Source organism: Gambusia affinis, linkage group LG02 (assembly GCF_019740435.1).
Source record: "Gambusia affinis linkage group LG02, SWU_Gaff_1.0, whole genome shotgun sequence".
Classification (NCBI taxonomy): Eukaryota; Metazoa; Chordata; class Actinopteri; order Cyprinodontiformes; family Poeciliidae; genus Gambusia; species Gambusia affinis.
The window spans coordinates 1,909,457-1,924,649 of NC_057869.1; the positions used below are offsets into that span (position 1 = coordinate 1,909,457).

Genomic DNA, 15,193 nt, shown 5'->3' on the forward strand with positions numbered 1-15,193 from the left:
TGCCAGTTTCATCTGCCACCAGAAAAACCTTTAAAGTCCGAAATACAAAAAACACAAAAACACAGAAGAAGAAGAACGACGGAGGAGCCATGACAGGATCATCATCCATCCATCCATCATCCATCCGTTCTTATTTATGTTGATGTTAAATGTATATTCTGATCAGTAATGACCCGATGAGGCTCCTGTCCACTGATGCTGCAGACACGTCAACGTTCCTCTGATCTTTCTGTATTTCGGTTTTCCTGCTCGACTCTTTTCTCTTTCGGGTATTTTAAACTCTGACCCGTTTCAGAGAGCTTACAGCAGCTGCGATGAACCCATCAGTGCTGCTGCTGCAGGTCACCTTTGACCTCTGTAACCTTTGACCTTTCTAACCCTCCAGCGCTTTGAGCTGTTTATCCCTCAACCTGCTTCATTTGGACCAGCAGAACCAGTTCACTGCTCCAAAACATTCACAGGGAAAAATTCACAACAAGAAAAACATTTAACAGGTTTCAACCTGCGACAGTGGTTTGATGATACTGAAAACTGATTGGTTTAGCTTCACTGATCAATAACTGATTATGCTTGCTTGGTTGGTTGGTTGGATGACTGTTTGGTTGGATGGTGGGTTGGTTGGTTGGATGGTGGGTTGGATGGTTGGATGGTGGGTTGGATGGTTGGATGGTTGGATGGTGGGTTGGATGGTTGGATGACTGTTTGGTTGGATGGTGGGTTGGTTGGTTGGATGGTTGGATGGTTGGTTGGTTGGTTGGTGGGTTGGTTGGTTGGATGGCGGGTTGGATGGTGGGTTGGTTGGTTGGATGGCGGGTTGGATGGTGGGTTGGATGGTTGAATAGTTGGTTGGTTGGATGGTGGGTTGGTTGGTTGGATGGTGGGTTGGATGGTGGGTTGGTTGGTTGGATGGCGGGTTGGATGGTGGGTTGGTTGGTTGGATGGTTGGTTGGTTGGTTGGATGGTGGGTTGGATGGTTGAATAGTTGGTTGGTTGGATGGTTGGTTGGATGGTTGGATGGTGGGTTGGATGGTTGGTTGGTTGGTTGGTTGGATGGTGGGTTGGATGGTGGGTTGGATGGTTGGTTGGTTGGTTGGTTGGATGGTGGGTTGGATGGTGGGTTGGTTGGTTGGATGGTTGAATAGTTGGTTGGTTGGATGGTTGGTTGGATGGTTGGATGGTGGGTTGGTTGGTGGGTGGGTTGGATGGTGGGTTGGTTGGATGGTTGGTTGGATGATTTTTAATCCTTCCATCCTGTGAAAATGATGTAATTTGATCATTAAAAGCTTAAATAATAAAAATACGTTCAGATTGGATGTAAACTTCTGTCTGAGCGTTTTCGTTATTTTCTAAGAACCGATTATTCAGTTTTATTTTTGACTGAATGTTACAGTCAGACCAAACGTCAGTAAACCCAGAGTCGCTGCGCTCTGTTTGTACTTTAATTATTTTCATCTTGTGAGTTTCTGAGGCTCCAGTGGCCCTGAAACGTCCTGCAGTAATTAAACAAACTGGGATGTTCGATGTTTCTGATCTTTCTTTGTTTCTCTTATTGCTGCGTTCGTCCGGCTTTATGCTGTTTCTGGAAATAAAATTTCAAACATGTTTTATTTAAATGATGTGTTTGGATAAATTATTTTCAGTTTTCTCTGTTGTTGAGGATCGATTCCACCTTTTCTGATCTGTTCTTAAATAAATGCTCAATGTTTCCTTCTGCAGACAATCTGCATTTTAACACTGATCTGATCTGAAACAATAGCAAGTAACTTTCTCTGCTGGTGATTTGCATTCATTTTAATAATTTTATGCAGGATTCCCTCTAAGCGAATGCATAATGCATCATTTGAATGTTAAAGCATTGTGCTGAAGCTGCTCTTTCATGCCTCCTGCAGTTTCCTCTCAGGTTTTGTGAGAACTGATGAATCAGTCTGGAGTTCTGCAGGGCTCCGTGTTCATCCCTCTGCAGTTCAGCTGCTGCGTTTCATGGTTCACTGGTTCTGTTTTGGTTCTGTTTTTATGTTGTTTTATGCAAACCCATGAAAATGTAAAATGTTTGACTTAACAAAAGCAACAGGCGGAGTCCAATCAGGCAGTTTGTTTTGTAGTTTGAAACATGAAAACACAAAAAAAACCCTTTTCTTGCTTTCTTGATTTTTTTTTTTTGACCAAAATGATAAACTGGATAACAAACGAGCAATTGACACATTTATGATCATGACAGGTTTTATTTTCTTGAAGATCAATTAGCAGTGAAACCATAAAATCCTTAAATTCGGCAGAATGTTTTATATGAAGTTAAATATTTATCTTAAATGAACAAACTGAATCTAATCACATCCTAACTGGATCAGGACAGATGGATGAACACAGGATCGTTTCTCATGTTTTTGTTTCATTTGAAGCTTTATATTGTTGCTTCAGTAGTAAATAAGTTCATGTAAAAAGTTAATTTTTTGTCTACAACAGTAAAATATTTTTATTTGAATATTCTGTTATTAGGATTAATAATAATGCCTGAGGTTTTTTCTTGCCTCTCTTCCTCAGCGTGTTGTTTTAACCCTCTCCTTGCCTCTCAAACACAGTTTTCTATTTTGACTTTGTTTCTGGTTTAGTGAAATGTTTCAGATGACATAAATTAAACGTTTGCAGCAGGAAACATCAACGCCCTTAAAGCTGCAGATAAAACAGAGGATTTTGGCCGGTGAGTTCAGATCTTGATGTTTGTCCAAAATGTCTTAAAGATTTAATTCATTTATTAAATCAACACTCTCTACATCAGCTGTTTGTGTGTATTTGCCATGAAAAGTTGTAAATTTTCTATTTGTCCTGTTGTAAAACTCAGACATTCCCTTTAAAGCTTCATCACTCTCCATCTATATTGAGAGTTTTGGCTCTAATAGAAAATTAAATTTCGTATTTGGCTGCATCCTCCTGAGACAGTGTCACATTCATGCATAAATAAGTTTGACTCCGTTGTTCGGATCAAACCGGGAGCGAACGCGGCTCGCTGCAGTGGCCTACATGGGAGACGGCTGCCAATGGCTTGGCCCACTTTCCTGTTTATGTGGGTCTTCGTATTTTCCATGCAGAATGCCTCCTGGTTGTAAACTGAAGCTCTCAGATGAGCCGCGTGAGTCAAAAGTTGACTTGAGGAATTTTTTGGACTTGTTAATGGGCCTTTGGGGGCATTTCTGTGGATTATGGATGATAATCTGATGCAGATTTAGGCGAGGACGGCCGGCACGTCTTAGAAATTAGAAGAACTTTAAATGTTGCTCGAACAGAAAACGATCACGAACTGACAGTAATGAGATCCAAAGGTCTCTACATCCAGAGATTTTTCCCAGCAAAACATTCAGGTTGTACAGAAAAATCAGAGTCAGATTATAACATTTATGAAGTTACATCAGCAGCAGTCATCTGGGTTATTTAGCCTGTAATAAGAGACAAAACGGGTTAATTTTTCTGTTATATTTTCACCATTTTTACCAATTAAAGAGTTTACAAATTCATTAATTCATAAATATCAGGTTCAAAATAAATATTTAGTAAGTTAAACATTTAGTTTACAAGCCAAATATTTATCTATTTATTTATCTATTTATTTATAAACAATGAGATCTGATGTAGCTAAATATTTAGTTAGTATTATTTATTAAAGTAGTTCATAACTAATTATATATTTATTGTGCTAATTCAATAGTTAATTTCTAAGACAAATATTTATCTAACTAAATATTTAATTAGCTCAGATAAATGTTTAGTTAGCTCTCTAACTATTTTACTATATTTCACAGCTGAGAACTTTCTGTTCTGGATCATCTTTTAAAGCCTTGATGCCACCGGGGCAGAGCTTGCTCTGCTGGCAGCGGGTGGCTGTGAGTGAATCTGCAGAAACTCTGAGGTGAAGAGCGACTGCTGAAGGAAACAGTGATTCTGCAGAAACGCTCAACAAATGAAAACCTTAAAACTACCAGGAAAAGTTTTGGTTCTGGCGTCGATCTGCGGAAACTTCTGATGAAACTTCAGACGTTCTTACAGAAGACGACATTTTGTGGTCGTCGCTGATTTCATGTGGGTTTTATGAATAATTGATGCTGCGTCTGGCTCTCAATGTTTGCCTGCTATTTGAGTCAGATTCTTTGATCGCAGGAATCCCACACACACACACACACACACACACACACACACACACACACACACACACACACACCTCTGATTAAAGACGGTTATTAGAAGCTCTATGGTACCATCTGGAAGCTTATAAAATATTGAAGGTGTGCCGGTCTGCTGCAGCCTGTACACACACGGCTGCGCAGCAGGAACATGTGTGTGTTCCTGCTGCATGCGGCGGCTCTTTCCGCAGCAAAACATCAACAAGGTGAGCAGCAGAAAGTTTAGAAAAACTCAGGAAAAAAATTGATTTGCTGGTTTGGCATAAACAAATGTCTCTCATATGTCAAACTGAAGGTCTGGGGGCCAAAACCGGCCCGCCTTAGCTTTATGTGTGGCCCTCTAGACTCCAATCACCAAAACACATCCATCACTTCCTCCAGTTTTCTGTGGAAATTCATTCAAAATCAACAGATTCCTGCATGTTTTCAAGCTAATGTGATTTTACTGCAAATTTTCCACAAAAACAAAAACGTTGAGCTTCTTTATTTAATTTTTCATGTTTTATTCTATCATATCATTTTATTTATTTATCTATTTCTTTTCTTTTTCTTTTCTCTCTTCCCCAATTCTACCCAAAATGTTTGTAATCCTACATTAACAAAAGGCAAAGAAAAGTAGAGAAAAGGAAAATAATAATGCAAATCAGAAAATATCTGCCAACATTAAAGAAAAAACACAATACAAAAATGTTAAACAATTTAATTGTTTTTCTTTTGACTCCAGTTGTTTATATTCTGCGTTTTGTTTCTGTCCTGAATGAATCCATTTTAAAGCGTTACTCTTGTTATTGTTTGTTTATTTTATTTTATTTTTGTTCTGTTATTCATTCTCTGGTTATTTGTTTCGTACTTTAACACCTCTTTTTAAAACTGTAATGTTTGTTTTAAATGCAGATCAAAAATTTAAAAATAATATTGGTGATGCTAACTCCCACCTGCAGGTGGCAGTGTTTCTCATTTCTGCTCCACTGTTGCTTTAGCTTTAATACTCCGTGATTCAAACAAAAAGTCACATTTTCCGTCATACAGAAGCGCAAATATTTTGAACTTTGCACAAAATCTTTGCTCAAAATCACAGAAACAGTCATGAAATCCTGGAGGTTCAACATTATGTAATTTTATCGAATGGATTTTTGGATCTGAATTGGTGATTAACTGAATTGAATTGAGTGCCGAGGCAATATTTTTATAATTTATTGAGTTTTATCGATACATTCTGGAACACCAGTTTCTGAAATTTATTCGTAAATATTTTTAGGTTGTATCAAACTCAGAAGTTTACGTACGGTAAGATTACTGTGCGCCTAACATTTAGTAAAAGCCCAGATGATGACGTCATGGCTTCTGGTCCAACACTGGTTAAATAATGATGAGAAAACATTTCTGCGGATGTAAAGCAACAGTTTTACTCCAAGTCATTCAAACAGTTTGTTTTCTATCTGCTGCTGATTCCTGGGAATCATCAGAGCTCAGACAGGATCAGACATGAAGAGGAGCTTTAAATCCAGATTCACAGAGGAAAAGAAGCGAAAAGCAGCAGGACATAAATTATTCAGAAACAAGCTGGTTTTTTATACATGTATGAAAAAAAACAACTTTTAGTGAGTTTCTGCTTCACCTCTGATTCTCTAAGAACTGAAACTCAAGGTGAGGACGCTGCACAAACATCCTATGCTAATAACCCATATGCTGCTGCTGTCAGTTTGTGGAGCTGCTCAGGACACACACACACACACACACACACACACACAGGAGGTGAGAGCATTCAGGCTAACATCTGGGGTTAGCTTCAGGGTTGGGATGAAGTTTCATCAGGTTTGTTTTTGTTTTATTCTTTGATTCTTTTAATTGTTTCCTACAGATATCAACATATTTAAAGTGAAAATTTGCTGGTTTATTTTACATTTTTGATCAAAAAAGAGAAAATGCTGATTGAAACTAGATTCAACCGTCTTCTGGAAGCAAGGATGGAAACCTGATTCAAACTGTGGAGCACGGCGGTGGAGGTGTCATGGTGAGAGACGAAAAACCCAGTAAATCCACAGAATGAAGAGCAGAAAAATCCTGACCTAGTCAAAGCCCAGATATTTATCTTTGGCTGTACATTCAAGACGTTGTTGAGTGCAAAAATGTTATTTTTAGGTGTTTATATTTAATAAAACTTTCTTTAAAAATAAAAAAACAAAACATACAGGAAAAGGTTAGAGACTGACTTGAGAACTTTTTATTTTATCTAAATTTAGGATGTGTGGAAGTTTTCCTCCAAGTTGCTGATTTTCCAGGAGATTTTGAGTCGGTTTGCTTGAACCGGGTTGGTTTAGTTGCAGAGTTTTGGGTTTTAATCTTAAAGGTTCTGAAATCAGCAGATGAACAGCAGGAACCTGAAGAATCGCCATCTGGGAAGTTAAACAACCTTTTATTTCTGCTCTCCTGCAAAATCTCCCGATTAAAAGCTGAGGAACATTTCAGATGTTTAAATCAAAAGATCCGACGCAGCTCTTCTGTCGACCTTTTCACAGATTCATTAATATCCGGGTTCGTCTGTTTTTCATGTTCAGAACCTTTTCCTCACTAAACCGCCTCCTGTCTGCGCTTTACTGCCGTTCATTAACCTGTTGAGGTGGAAAACCAGGCTGTCGTGTTTTGGGGAAGAAGCTGTTTGACTTGGAGTTTTGAAGGAGAGCTGCTGAAATTTAAATTCTGCTCATGGCTCCCCGAGGATCCGAGCTGTAAGGTTAAACGCTGATGCAAGAACGAACAGACGCTTGCAGCTGAACGCAAGAAAAAATTCTTTAACTTCCATTTATGTTCAAGATTCACGGTAAAAACTGGCCTTTTGTGTTAAAATGGTGCCAGTCAGGATGTTAATGTGAGGTTTAGAGTGCTGATCCAGAATTGGACTGTTTTATAAAAGAAATGAGGAATCACAGGGTTTATGCAAAATGCAACATTTCTTATTTATCTACACAAATTGCAGCAAATTTATAATGATAAAAACATTTGAGTTTGGAGAATCTGAGAAAACTTTAATTTGTTGGTTTGTGTCTCAGCAGTTAATCTGCATCCGTCCTTCAGACACAAACAGATTAATTAGTATTTTCATTCAACCAAGAAGTTTGTTTCGGAAAATTAGATGATTAATAAAACAGCTTATAATGGTCAGTTTAAAAAAAGAAAAGTATTTATCTGCTGTTATCTAGAAGAACTGAGGAGATTTTTGATTTTCTTACATCCAGGAAAATCCAAACATTTCATCACAAGTCAAAATTATCAAAAGGTTTTTCATCACGCAGCCAAAGAAATGTTAGAAAATAAAAAACAAACAGAAAAATGATCCTTTTTCTTTTACTTACAACGGCACATTATGGCCAAAAAGAGCAAATTTCTGCCAAAAACTCCAAGAAAAATAAAACATTTCTAAGATTGAAAAATGCACATTTTTCCTGGAAAATCTCTGAAATTAATGTCAAATGTACTTAAAAAAACAACGTAAGTAGTGAGTTGCTTTTGAATAAAGTAAAACGTGTTAATAATCTGTCCCTCCATGTTTATTCAGGTCAGAGAGGTCAAAGTTCAGCCAGGAAAATTAGAAACAAACCTGATTGGACGAACATCTGGAATCCACAAATGAAACAAAACGTTGATAAATGACCGAAAACAAAGAAACAGCAGATTGACTTGTAATTGTGCTTCTGTCAGCGTGGTGATTGTGTATTTATTTAATAAGTTTTTATTGATCTGAGCTCTCCAGGCGCCGCATCTAACAAGATTCAACAAGTTTTAATTGGTTTCTGAGCAGCTTTGGTGAGCGAAGTACATTTCTTTGGTTCTGCAGCCGCATTGTGAACTTTTCCTTTCAGCTCCTGTCAGCCTTGGCGGTTGATTTCTCAGAACATGCAGAGCTGGGCTCCTTTTATGTCTTCAGATGTGTCTGCTGTGGCTAATGCAAACATTTACTGTGTTTCTGTCCTGAGGCGATCTTTGGTTTGTTAAATGTTTCTGAGGAAACCGACCAACGTTTGTCTCAACTCAGTCTTTCCAACAACAAAAGTTCAGACTAGTTTTCATCCTCAGGCTCTTTGCACAATAAAACTGTAAAAATGTTTGAATTGGAGCATTTAAAGTTTACATCCATCAGAACCTGAAGCTGGACTGGCTTTTAAACCTGGGAGCGCTGCTCCAGCTGTAAGGCACGGTGGTGGAGGTATTATGTTGAGGGTGTAGTAAAGACTGCAAATCTGCCTGCCTGCACTTTTAAATCTTTATTACAGGTTTTCATGGTGAATGCAGAAGGGGGTTATGCTCATTACTGTTGAACTAAATCCTCAAATCATTTTTTACCAGCTAATTTGCATAAATTAGTCATTAAAGCTGCAGTTTGTAACTCAGAGGGGAGCTACAATAACGATCTGCAGAAATGTAAAAAAACAAACAACCAATCAGAGGCAGGAGGCGGGTCTTAGTGCTGTCAGTCATGCTTGTGTTCGCGCTGCTACATGCATTCTGTTGGAGAAAAAAATCATTAATCCAGGAAAACTGTCTATCCGCTATGCTAACTAGCTTTAGCATTCACGGCAGACTGCACTGTGATGAACCAGCGAAATAAAGAAAGCGGTGGGATGTAAGCAGCATGTACACGAGGTGATTGACAACACTAAGACCCTCCTCCTGCCTCTGATTGGTTGTTTGTGATGAAGTGGGTTATTTTTTTCAGATAACAGCTGAATCAAAGAGAGACGCTAGAGGAAACTGATCTCATATTCTACTGTCACATCATGCTGATAGTTTTAACAAATATGTAAAAATATATTTTTACATATGGCAGCTTAAAGGATATCTTTATATTTCTATTCAAATGTTGACATTTTTCTGTAATTTCTGCAATATTTAGCCTAAAACCCTCTCAGTGCTGCCCTCTTTAGGTTGTACGGTGCAGTTTAATTTTATTATGTTATTTATCTTTATTAAACCAGTTAAGCTGACTGAGAGCAGATTCTCATTTTCAGCAACAATCTGTTCAAAAACATTAAAATATAAAACAGAAGAACATCATTAAACAAAGAAACACGCCCCTCCTTGGCCACGCCTCCAGCAGCTATTGGCTCCACCCACTTTCCCGTTTAGGGGCGGGGCTTAGCTTTCATAGGGCGTCAGTTTCACTTTAATATCTGATTTAATGAAGATTTTAAAGTTATCTTTGATGTCCAGGATTCTGTTTTGTTCTTACTAGTGTTAAAGAAAATGTAATAAACACTTTTTACACAGATTATATGACAAAAATCCTACAATTGAACTTTTCGTTTTTAACCACATGCTTGCAGATTCCATGAAAAACAACATAAAACATGAAATAAAAATAAACAGCCTTCAGTTCAGCAGAACTGCGTCAAAGTGGAAGGAATAATAAAAACAGGGTTGAAAGTTCACTGCAGGGTTTCCACCTTCCCCTCCGATCTGCAGGTTTATGGCTGAACTTTGACCGGAAAGTGATTCTCTCAAACAGAAAACAGATTTAATCCAGACAGAAAGCTGCAACCAGTGAAAAATGTCTGCAGCCGAGTGCAGGAACCTTTCAGCAAACGTTTATATTTGATCCAGTTTGTATCATTTGGATCCTCTAAGTTCTTGAAAAAAGAACTGGTCAAATGCAACATCAGTTAAAGGCACAGGTCAAAGGTCAAATTCACTGGACGCACTGAGTTTACATAACAGAAATGTTCAATGTGTTTAATAATCTTCTTTAATAAGATAAATTCAGTTTAAATGTAGGAGTTTTGCTGAACTGAGTGAACTTTTTACCATTTCAGACAGAATTAACATAAAGTTTTTAAATTTGCTGTTTTTAAAAATTCAACCCAGTTATACAAACTCTACCTTCTAAACCTGATTAAAGCTTAGAAAGTGGCTGCATGATCACCACCAAGGACACATGTTTGCATGAATGCAAAGGTTTCCTTATGAAAAGCTGGATGTTTTTTAAACATTAAGGCTCCTGAATGAAAAATGTTTTGATATTTTAAAGCAACTGCATCTTATTTCCCCAGTTATAAATATATAAGACCCATAATTGAATCAGTAGTTGGAAATAAGAGCCACAAGGACACAGAACCTCCACTTCTGGTCAGTAAAAAGCAAATAAATAAGAGACAAAACACAAGATTCAGTAACAAACGTTGAAATTCGGCCGTTAAACGGGACAACGTTCACAGTTAGCATCAAAACCAACAAACAAGTCATCTAGGAATTTGATTGGCTGATGGAGTCATGTGACACAAGTCAAAGGTTGTCACATAAACCAACCAGTGGAAGGTCTAAACGTTGACCTCTGAACTATGACCTCTTTGGTGAGTTTTTGCTCCACATCTGCTGCTGCTGCTGATCCAGATGTTCTGACTGGACATTCTGGTTCTGGTTCTGGTTCTTAACGGTGCCGTCCACTAAGAAGCAGCTGTTCTGTTGGTTCTGTAAATTTAACAGACCCGATAAGGTTGTTATTTGATTTGGTCATCAGAGTAAAAACAGTTCAGCACCATGGACAGCAGCATCCAGCTGTTCAGCTCAGTACATTTCCAAAACCTTTTGTCTTTGTGATCATTTTCAAATCCAGTAAATTATGTTTGGTTCATCATGAGGAGAAAATCAGGTGATTTTATTCAATATTTAAACTTATTTGCCACTCTCCAGCTTTGTCTTGTGAAATAAAAATGAGAGGCTTATTGTGATTTTTGGTAGTTTGCTGTAACTCTGGAGCTTTTGAAGGTATCATCGGTTTGTCTCTAATTTGTCTCTGTGAGATGTAATAGTGAAGACTCTGTTAGTCAGGCTTCGATGAATAAAAGGAGGATTTTATTACGAACAAGCCTGAGTTACAGACCAGTGAACACAATCTGGGGAAATCAAACCAATTGAGAGGTTATCTAGACAACCACAGCGTCTTTGGGGAAACATTTGGGAAAAAAAATAATAATTCAAGGTCTCAGTGACTGAATAAATCAGTTTACTGGAGGAATTAAACCTTTTTATTAATGAGTTGTGTGTAAAATGAGCTTTTGGCTCAATCTTCCTTTAGTGTCGATCATATTTTCTCTTTTGTCCAGAAGCCTGTTGGCTAATTAGCAGCAACTGAAGGTCTAACACCTCCAGCAAGAGGCATCGCTGCAGGAAACCAGGTCCAGGTTATTATGAATGATGCAGACCAAAGCTGGACTTGTTTTTATTACACCTCACGGGAACCACTTTTCACCCTCTGTCTCCAGAACTGCCTCAATTATTCACAACATTAATTCATGAATTAATTCCTCATCTTGAGAATTTCCTCAACTAAAATCCAAAATACATTAAATTCTGTTCAAAAACACTTAGAACTGATTATTTTAACTGTTTAGACACCAAGTGTACCTTTAAATGCTTCAATAGACGCCATCTTGGCACTGCTGCAGAATCTGATGTTTACAGTTTCTCACTGTTTTTTTGTTGGGGTTTCAGCCAATCAGCACCAAGCAAAATGAATGGTGCTCCTGGATTGGTTGGCTTGCTAATATCTAATATCAGCTAATATCATGCCAAATAGCATTGTACTAAAGTACAGTATTCAGTTGTGGACGTGTAAATCAATTCAAAGAAGTGAACTCTGGTCCACCTACAAGCCTCGTTTCAGTTGAAGTGGATTCAATCGAACTCACTTCAGTTTGAATGCATGTGTGAACGCCAACCAGACTGGAGACCGCTCCAAAAGCAGTGCTAAGGTCTCATGCCACTCCATTTTTCTTTATGTTTTGTGAAGAAGGAAGTTGCATTTGTCTTCTTCTGAGGGTTACGGTAATCCTAACCCTACCCCTGCACTAAAACTTGTGAGATGTTATCCCCCATGATTTTGCTGCTCTGGGCATTGAGCCACGTACATTTAACTTTATATTTTCTGACTAAAATTGGTGGTTTGGGTTCTTCATATGAAAGTGTTTTAAACTGAGCTCAGCTTCAGGAGGTGATTCAGTTTTAAAACGCTGTGAAATGCCTTTAATGTGGTTCAGTCAGGTGTGGACAGAAGTGTCTCTGTGGCTGAATAAGCTTGGCGGAGAGCGTGTCTGTTCGTGTTAGAGGGTGAATGTGTGCTATTGGCTCCTGTTGGGAAGCTCCGCGCTGCCAAACTCCCTGCATCAGAGCTGGGCGGAAGAGAGGGAGAGGGGGCGGGCCGAGGAGACAACAGAACCACTGCCATTGGTTGATTTCTACGGGGGGCGGGGCTTTTGGGACAGACAGGCGGTGCTTCTGCAGTCTGCCTCATTTCTCCAGAAGGAGCACAGCGGGCAGATCGGAGAGAGGTGATACTGACCCAATCTTAACGGAGCCTCAGACCGGGGCAGACCGCGGCCAGATCGGGGCGAGCTGGCACCAACTGTCCTCAAGAACCAGCGGAAACCGGATCTGACAACTGCTGGCTCTGCCACACCGGCTAGGAGTCGACAGTCCGGGGCTGAACTCCGGGACTGAGTCGGCCTCTTCCCGCCCAGGGCTCCGCAGTACTTCGCGGGGGTTTGTGCTCCTTCGGCCGGCTTTGCTCTTGCTCTGCCTCCGCTGGATGTGCTAGCATGACCGCATGAAGGCGGCTTTTGGGAACCTGCTGGAGCGGAGACCGACCTTCTGGATCGGAAACAGTGCTATCTTTATCTTCTTTTTATTTCCCGAGGTTTTTCCTGTGGTTCCACATGGATTTTTGAACGTTTTACCGACCTCCCTGGATTAGCATATGGATATTCTGCGCTGAGGACACAAGTCGAAGGAACAACCTTGAGATTTCCAGGTGAGGATGATTTTTTAAAATTTTGTTCAGCCTCCTATCTGAGCGAACAGAAAGCAGTTTTAGCCTCTTATCATTCAGGTGATGTGAGCTGGTAACTCTGCTGGTGATGGTGCGTGTGTGTGTGTGTGTGTGTGTGTGTGTGTGTGTGTAAGGTCCATGTGACCTGTGTGTTTGTTGAGATCTAATTGAGCTGCATTCTTATCCAATGAACCCTCCTCGGTACTCCCCACGATCCCGCACATTCACGCATCTTTATTTAGCTTTCCTTCTTCGGTCTTAAATTCGTGACTGATGACCCAGTTCTGTTTGGATTGAAGATAAATCCTGGGAATAATCTTGCACAGATTCCTACTTTGTTTTATATTAAAATACATATATTAAGTTTTCCAACTGAAATCGGCTGTATGGAGCAAAAGATCATCTTGAATATTGTGAAAAAAAAACCTACCATGAATTAATCTGTTGCAGTTTATATGATAATCCAGTACCACTGATTTTATTTTTTTAATCCTGATGTCAAATCCATTTGTACAATCTGTGCTCACCCTGACTTCCTCTCTATAAAGGATCATATTTTTTCTCATATTTAATCTAAGACTGTATTGTGTATATATTTTTAAAGCGGTAAGGCATTTAAATGTTTCCAGAAATGACTGAAAATGCAGAACCGCAGACAGATTGGGGCATTCTGAGTCATGCTGGGGTTTAGTTTGACCTCGTCGGGATGACTGGTCTTCATTTTCAAAACATGATAAATTATCTTGGACAAACTTCAGAAATAATCCACCTCTGATTTCTAGTTCTCAAGCTGTCAGTTTGCTTTGAAATCTTGTGTCCACGTCTCTTCCACTCATGCAGCAGGAATGGTCTCCATTCCCTCAGTCATGCTGTTTTTCCTGGGTGGAGACGGGCTCTCCGCCTTACGGTCTGTTACACCGCCACGTTTTGGACCGAATCTCTCAAAGTCAGAACCAAGCAGAGCTGAAGGAAGCGGCTCAACACGGATTGAGGCAACTTCAGGTTGATGGACTCTGAACGAAGCATCGTCCAGTTGTCAGACCTGGTCTATGTTCAAATGCGACTCATGTCCGATTTTTTCATGGATGTCTGAGCGACCCGGTTCTGATCTTTTTACCAATTTGTACCACTTCAGTCTGGAACTAAATCAGAAAGGTCAAGTTACATTTTATTCAACTTTTATGTCATTAATGTGAGAAATGCGTCACGACTGCACCAGTAGAAACTATCTATTAGTTGTCTTTTGGTTTTTCTTACCTTCACTCCTGTTAGAGTCTTTTCACAATACCTCTGGCTCAAATTGGATTTTAGTTTTTGTCCATACGGCACTTCCATATTTTGCATAAAATCAGATATGTGTCCAGTAGTTTTCAGAGAATGGTCATCTTGACTTTTACATCATTGACGTGAGACATGCGTCATAATTCTGCATCAGAAGAAGCCAGAAGCAGTAGATTCAGACGTAAACAATGGCTGAAGCCATTTGAGCCAAAACCAGAGGGCGGCCATCTTTACTTCCATAAACAGCTGTGTGACGTCAACGTTCTTCTTCTGCGCATGTGAGTTGGGGTCATAAACTGTTTACATAGAAGAGTTGTTTGGTGGTAGTATGAACAACCATGCAAAAAATGTTATTTAAATTTAAAATAAAGTTTAAAAGTTTGAGCATCGAGCTGCAGTGTGAACGTAACCTTAGTTTGACCTCTAATAGCGCTTTGGCTAGCAGTTTTGTTTGTTCAGCGTTGCCTTTTAGCGAATCATTTTGGGTCGTTTTTGATGAACATAAAAAAATCATGGAAAGGTTTTCCACCTGATTACTTTTCTTTATTTCAGCACCATGTAATTCTGTTACTCCTATTTAAAGAAAATGTGTTGGCTAATTTAACTTTTAAGGTTGTTCTACTCGTTTACTTTAGTTGGACCCAATGTAATTTAATAGAACCAACCCAACTAATTTGTAATGTTTTGGACCAAATAATTTCCTTTACTTGATTAAGATTAATGAAAATTTAGTTGAAACCATCTTATGTTGCAGTGATACCTTCATACTTGATCCAACTCATGAAAGTTAAGTTATCTCAACAAACATGCTTCATGCTGAAGGAAAGCTATTTAATCATGTGGAAATCCTCTCCATGATTTAATTTTGTTAATTCAAAGACATTTTTAAAGTGGTATTAAATTAAATGTTTTAAGACTGGAC

At 39.0% G+C, this 15,193-nt stretch overlaps 1 protein-coding gene across 3 annotated transcripts in view; it reads left to right on the forward strand.

Annotated features, from left to right (window-relative positions):
* Positions 1-15,193, forward strand: part of large2 (LARGE xylosyl- and glucuronyltransferase 2) — a 97,784-nt gene that overhangs the window by 23,911 nt on the left and 58,680 nt on the right. Inside the window, exon 1 of one of the 3 annotated variants that reach the window (XM_044105116.1) lies at positions 12,454-12,972. The exons of the other annotated variants lie outside the window; for them this stretch is intronic. The gene's annotated coding sequence lies outside the window, so the exon portion shown is untranslated. Of the gene's footprint in view, positions 1-12,453; positions 12,973-15,193 lie in introns of those variants that run through there. 3 annotated transcript variants of the gene reach the window in all.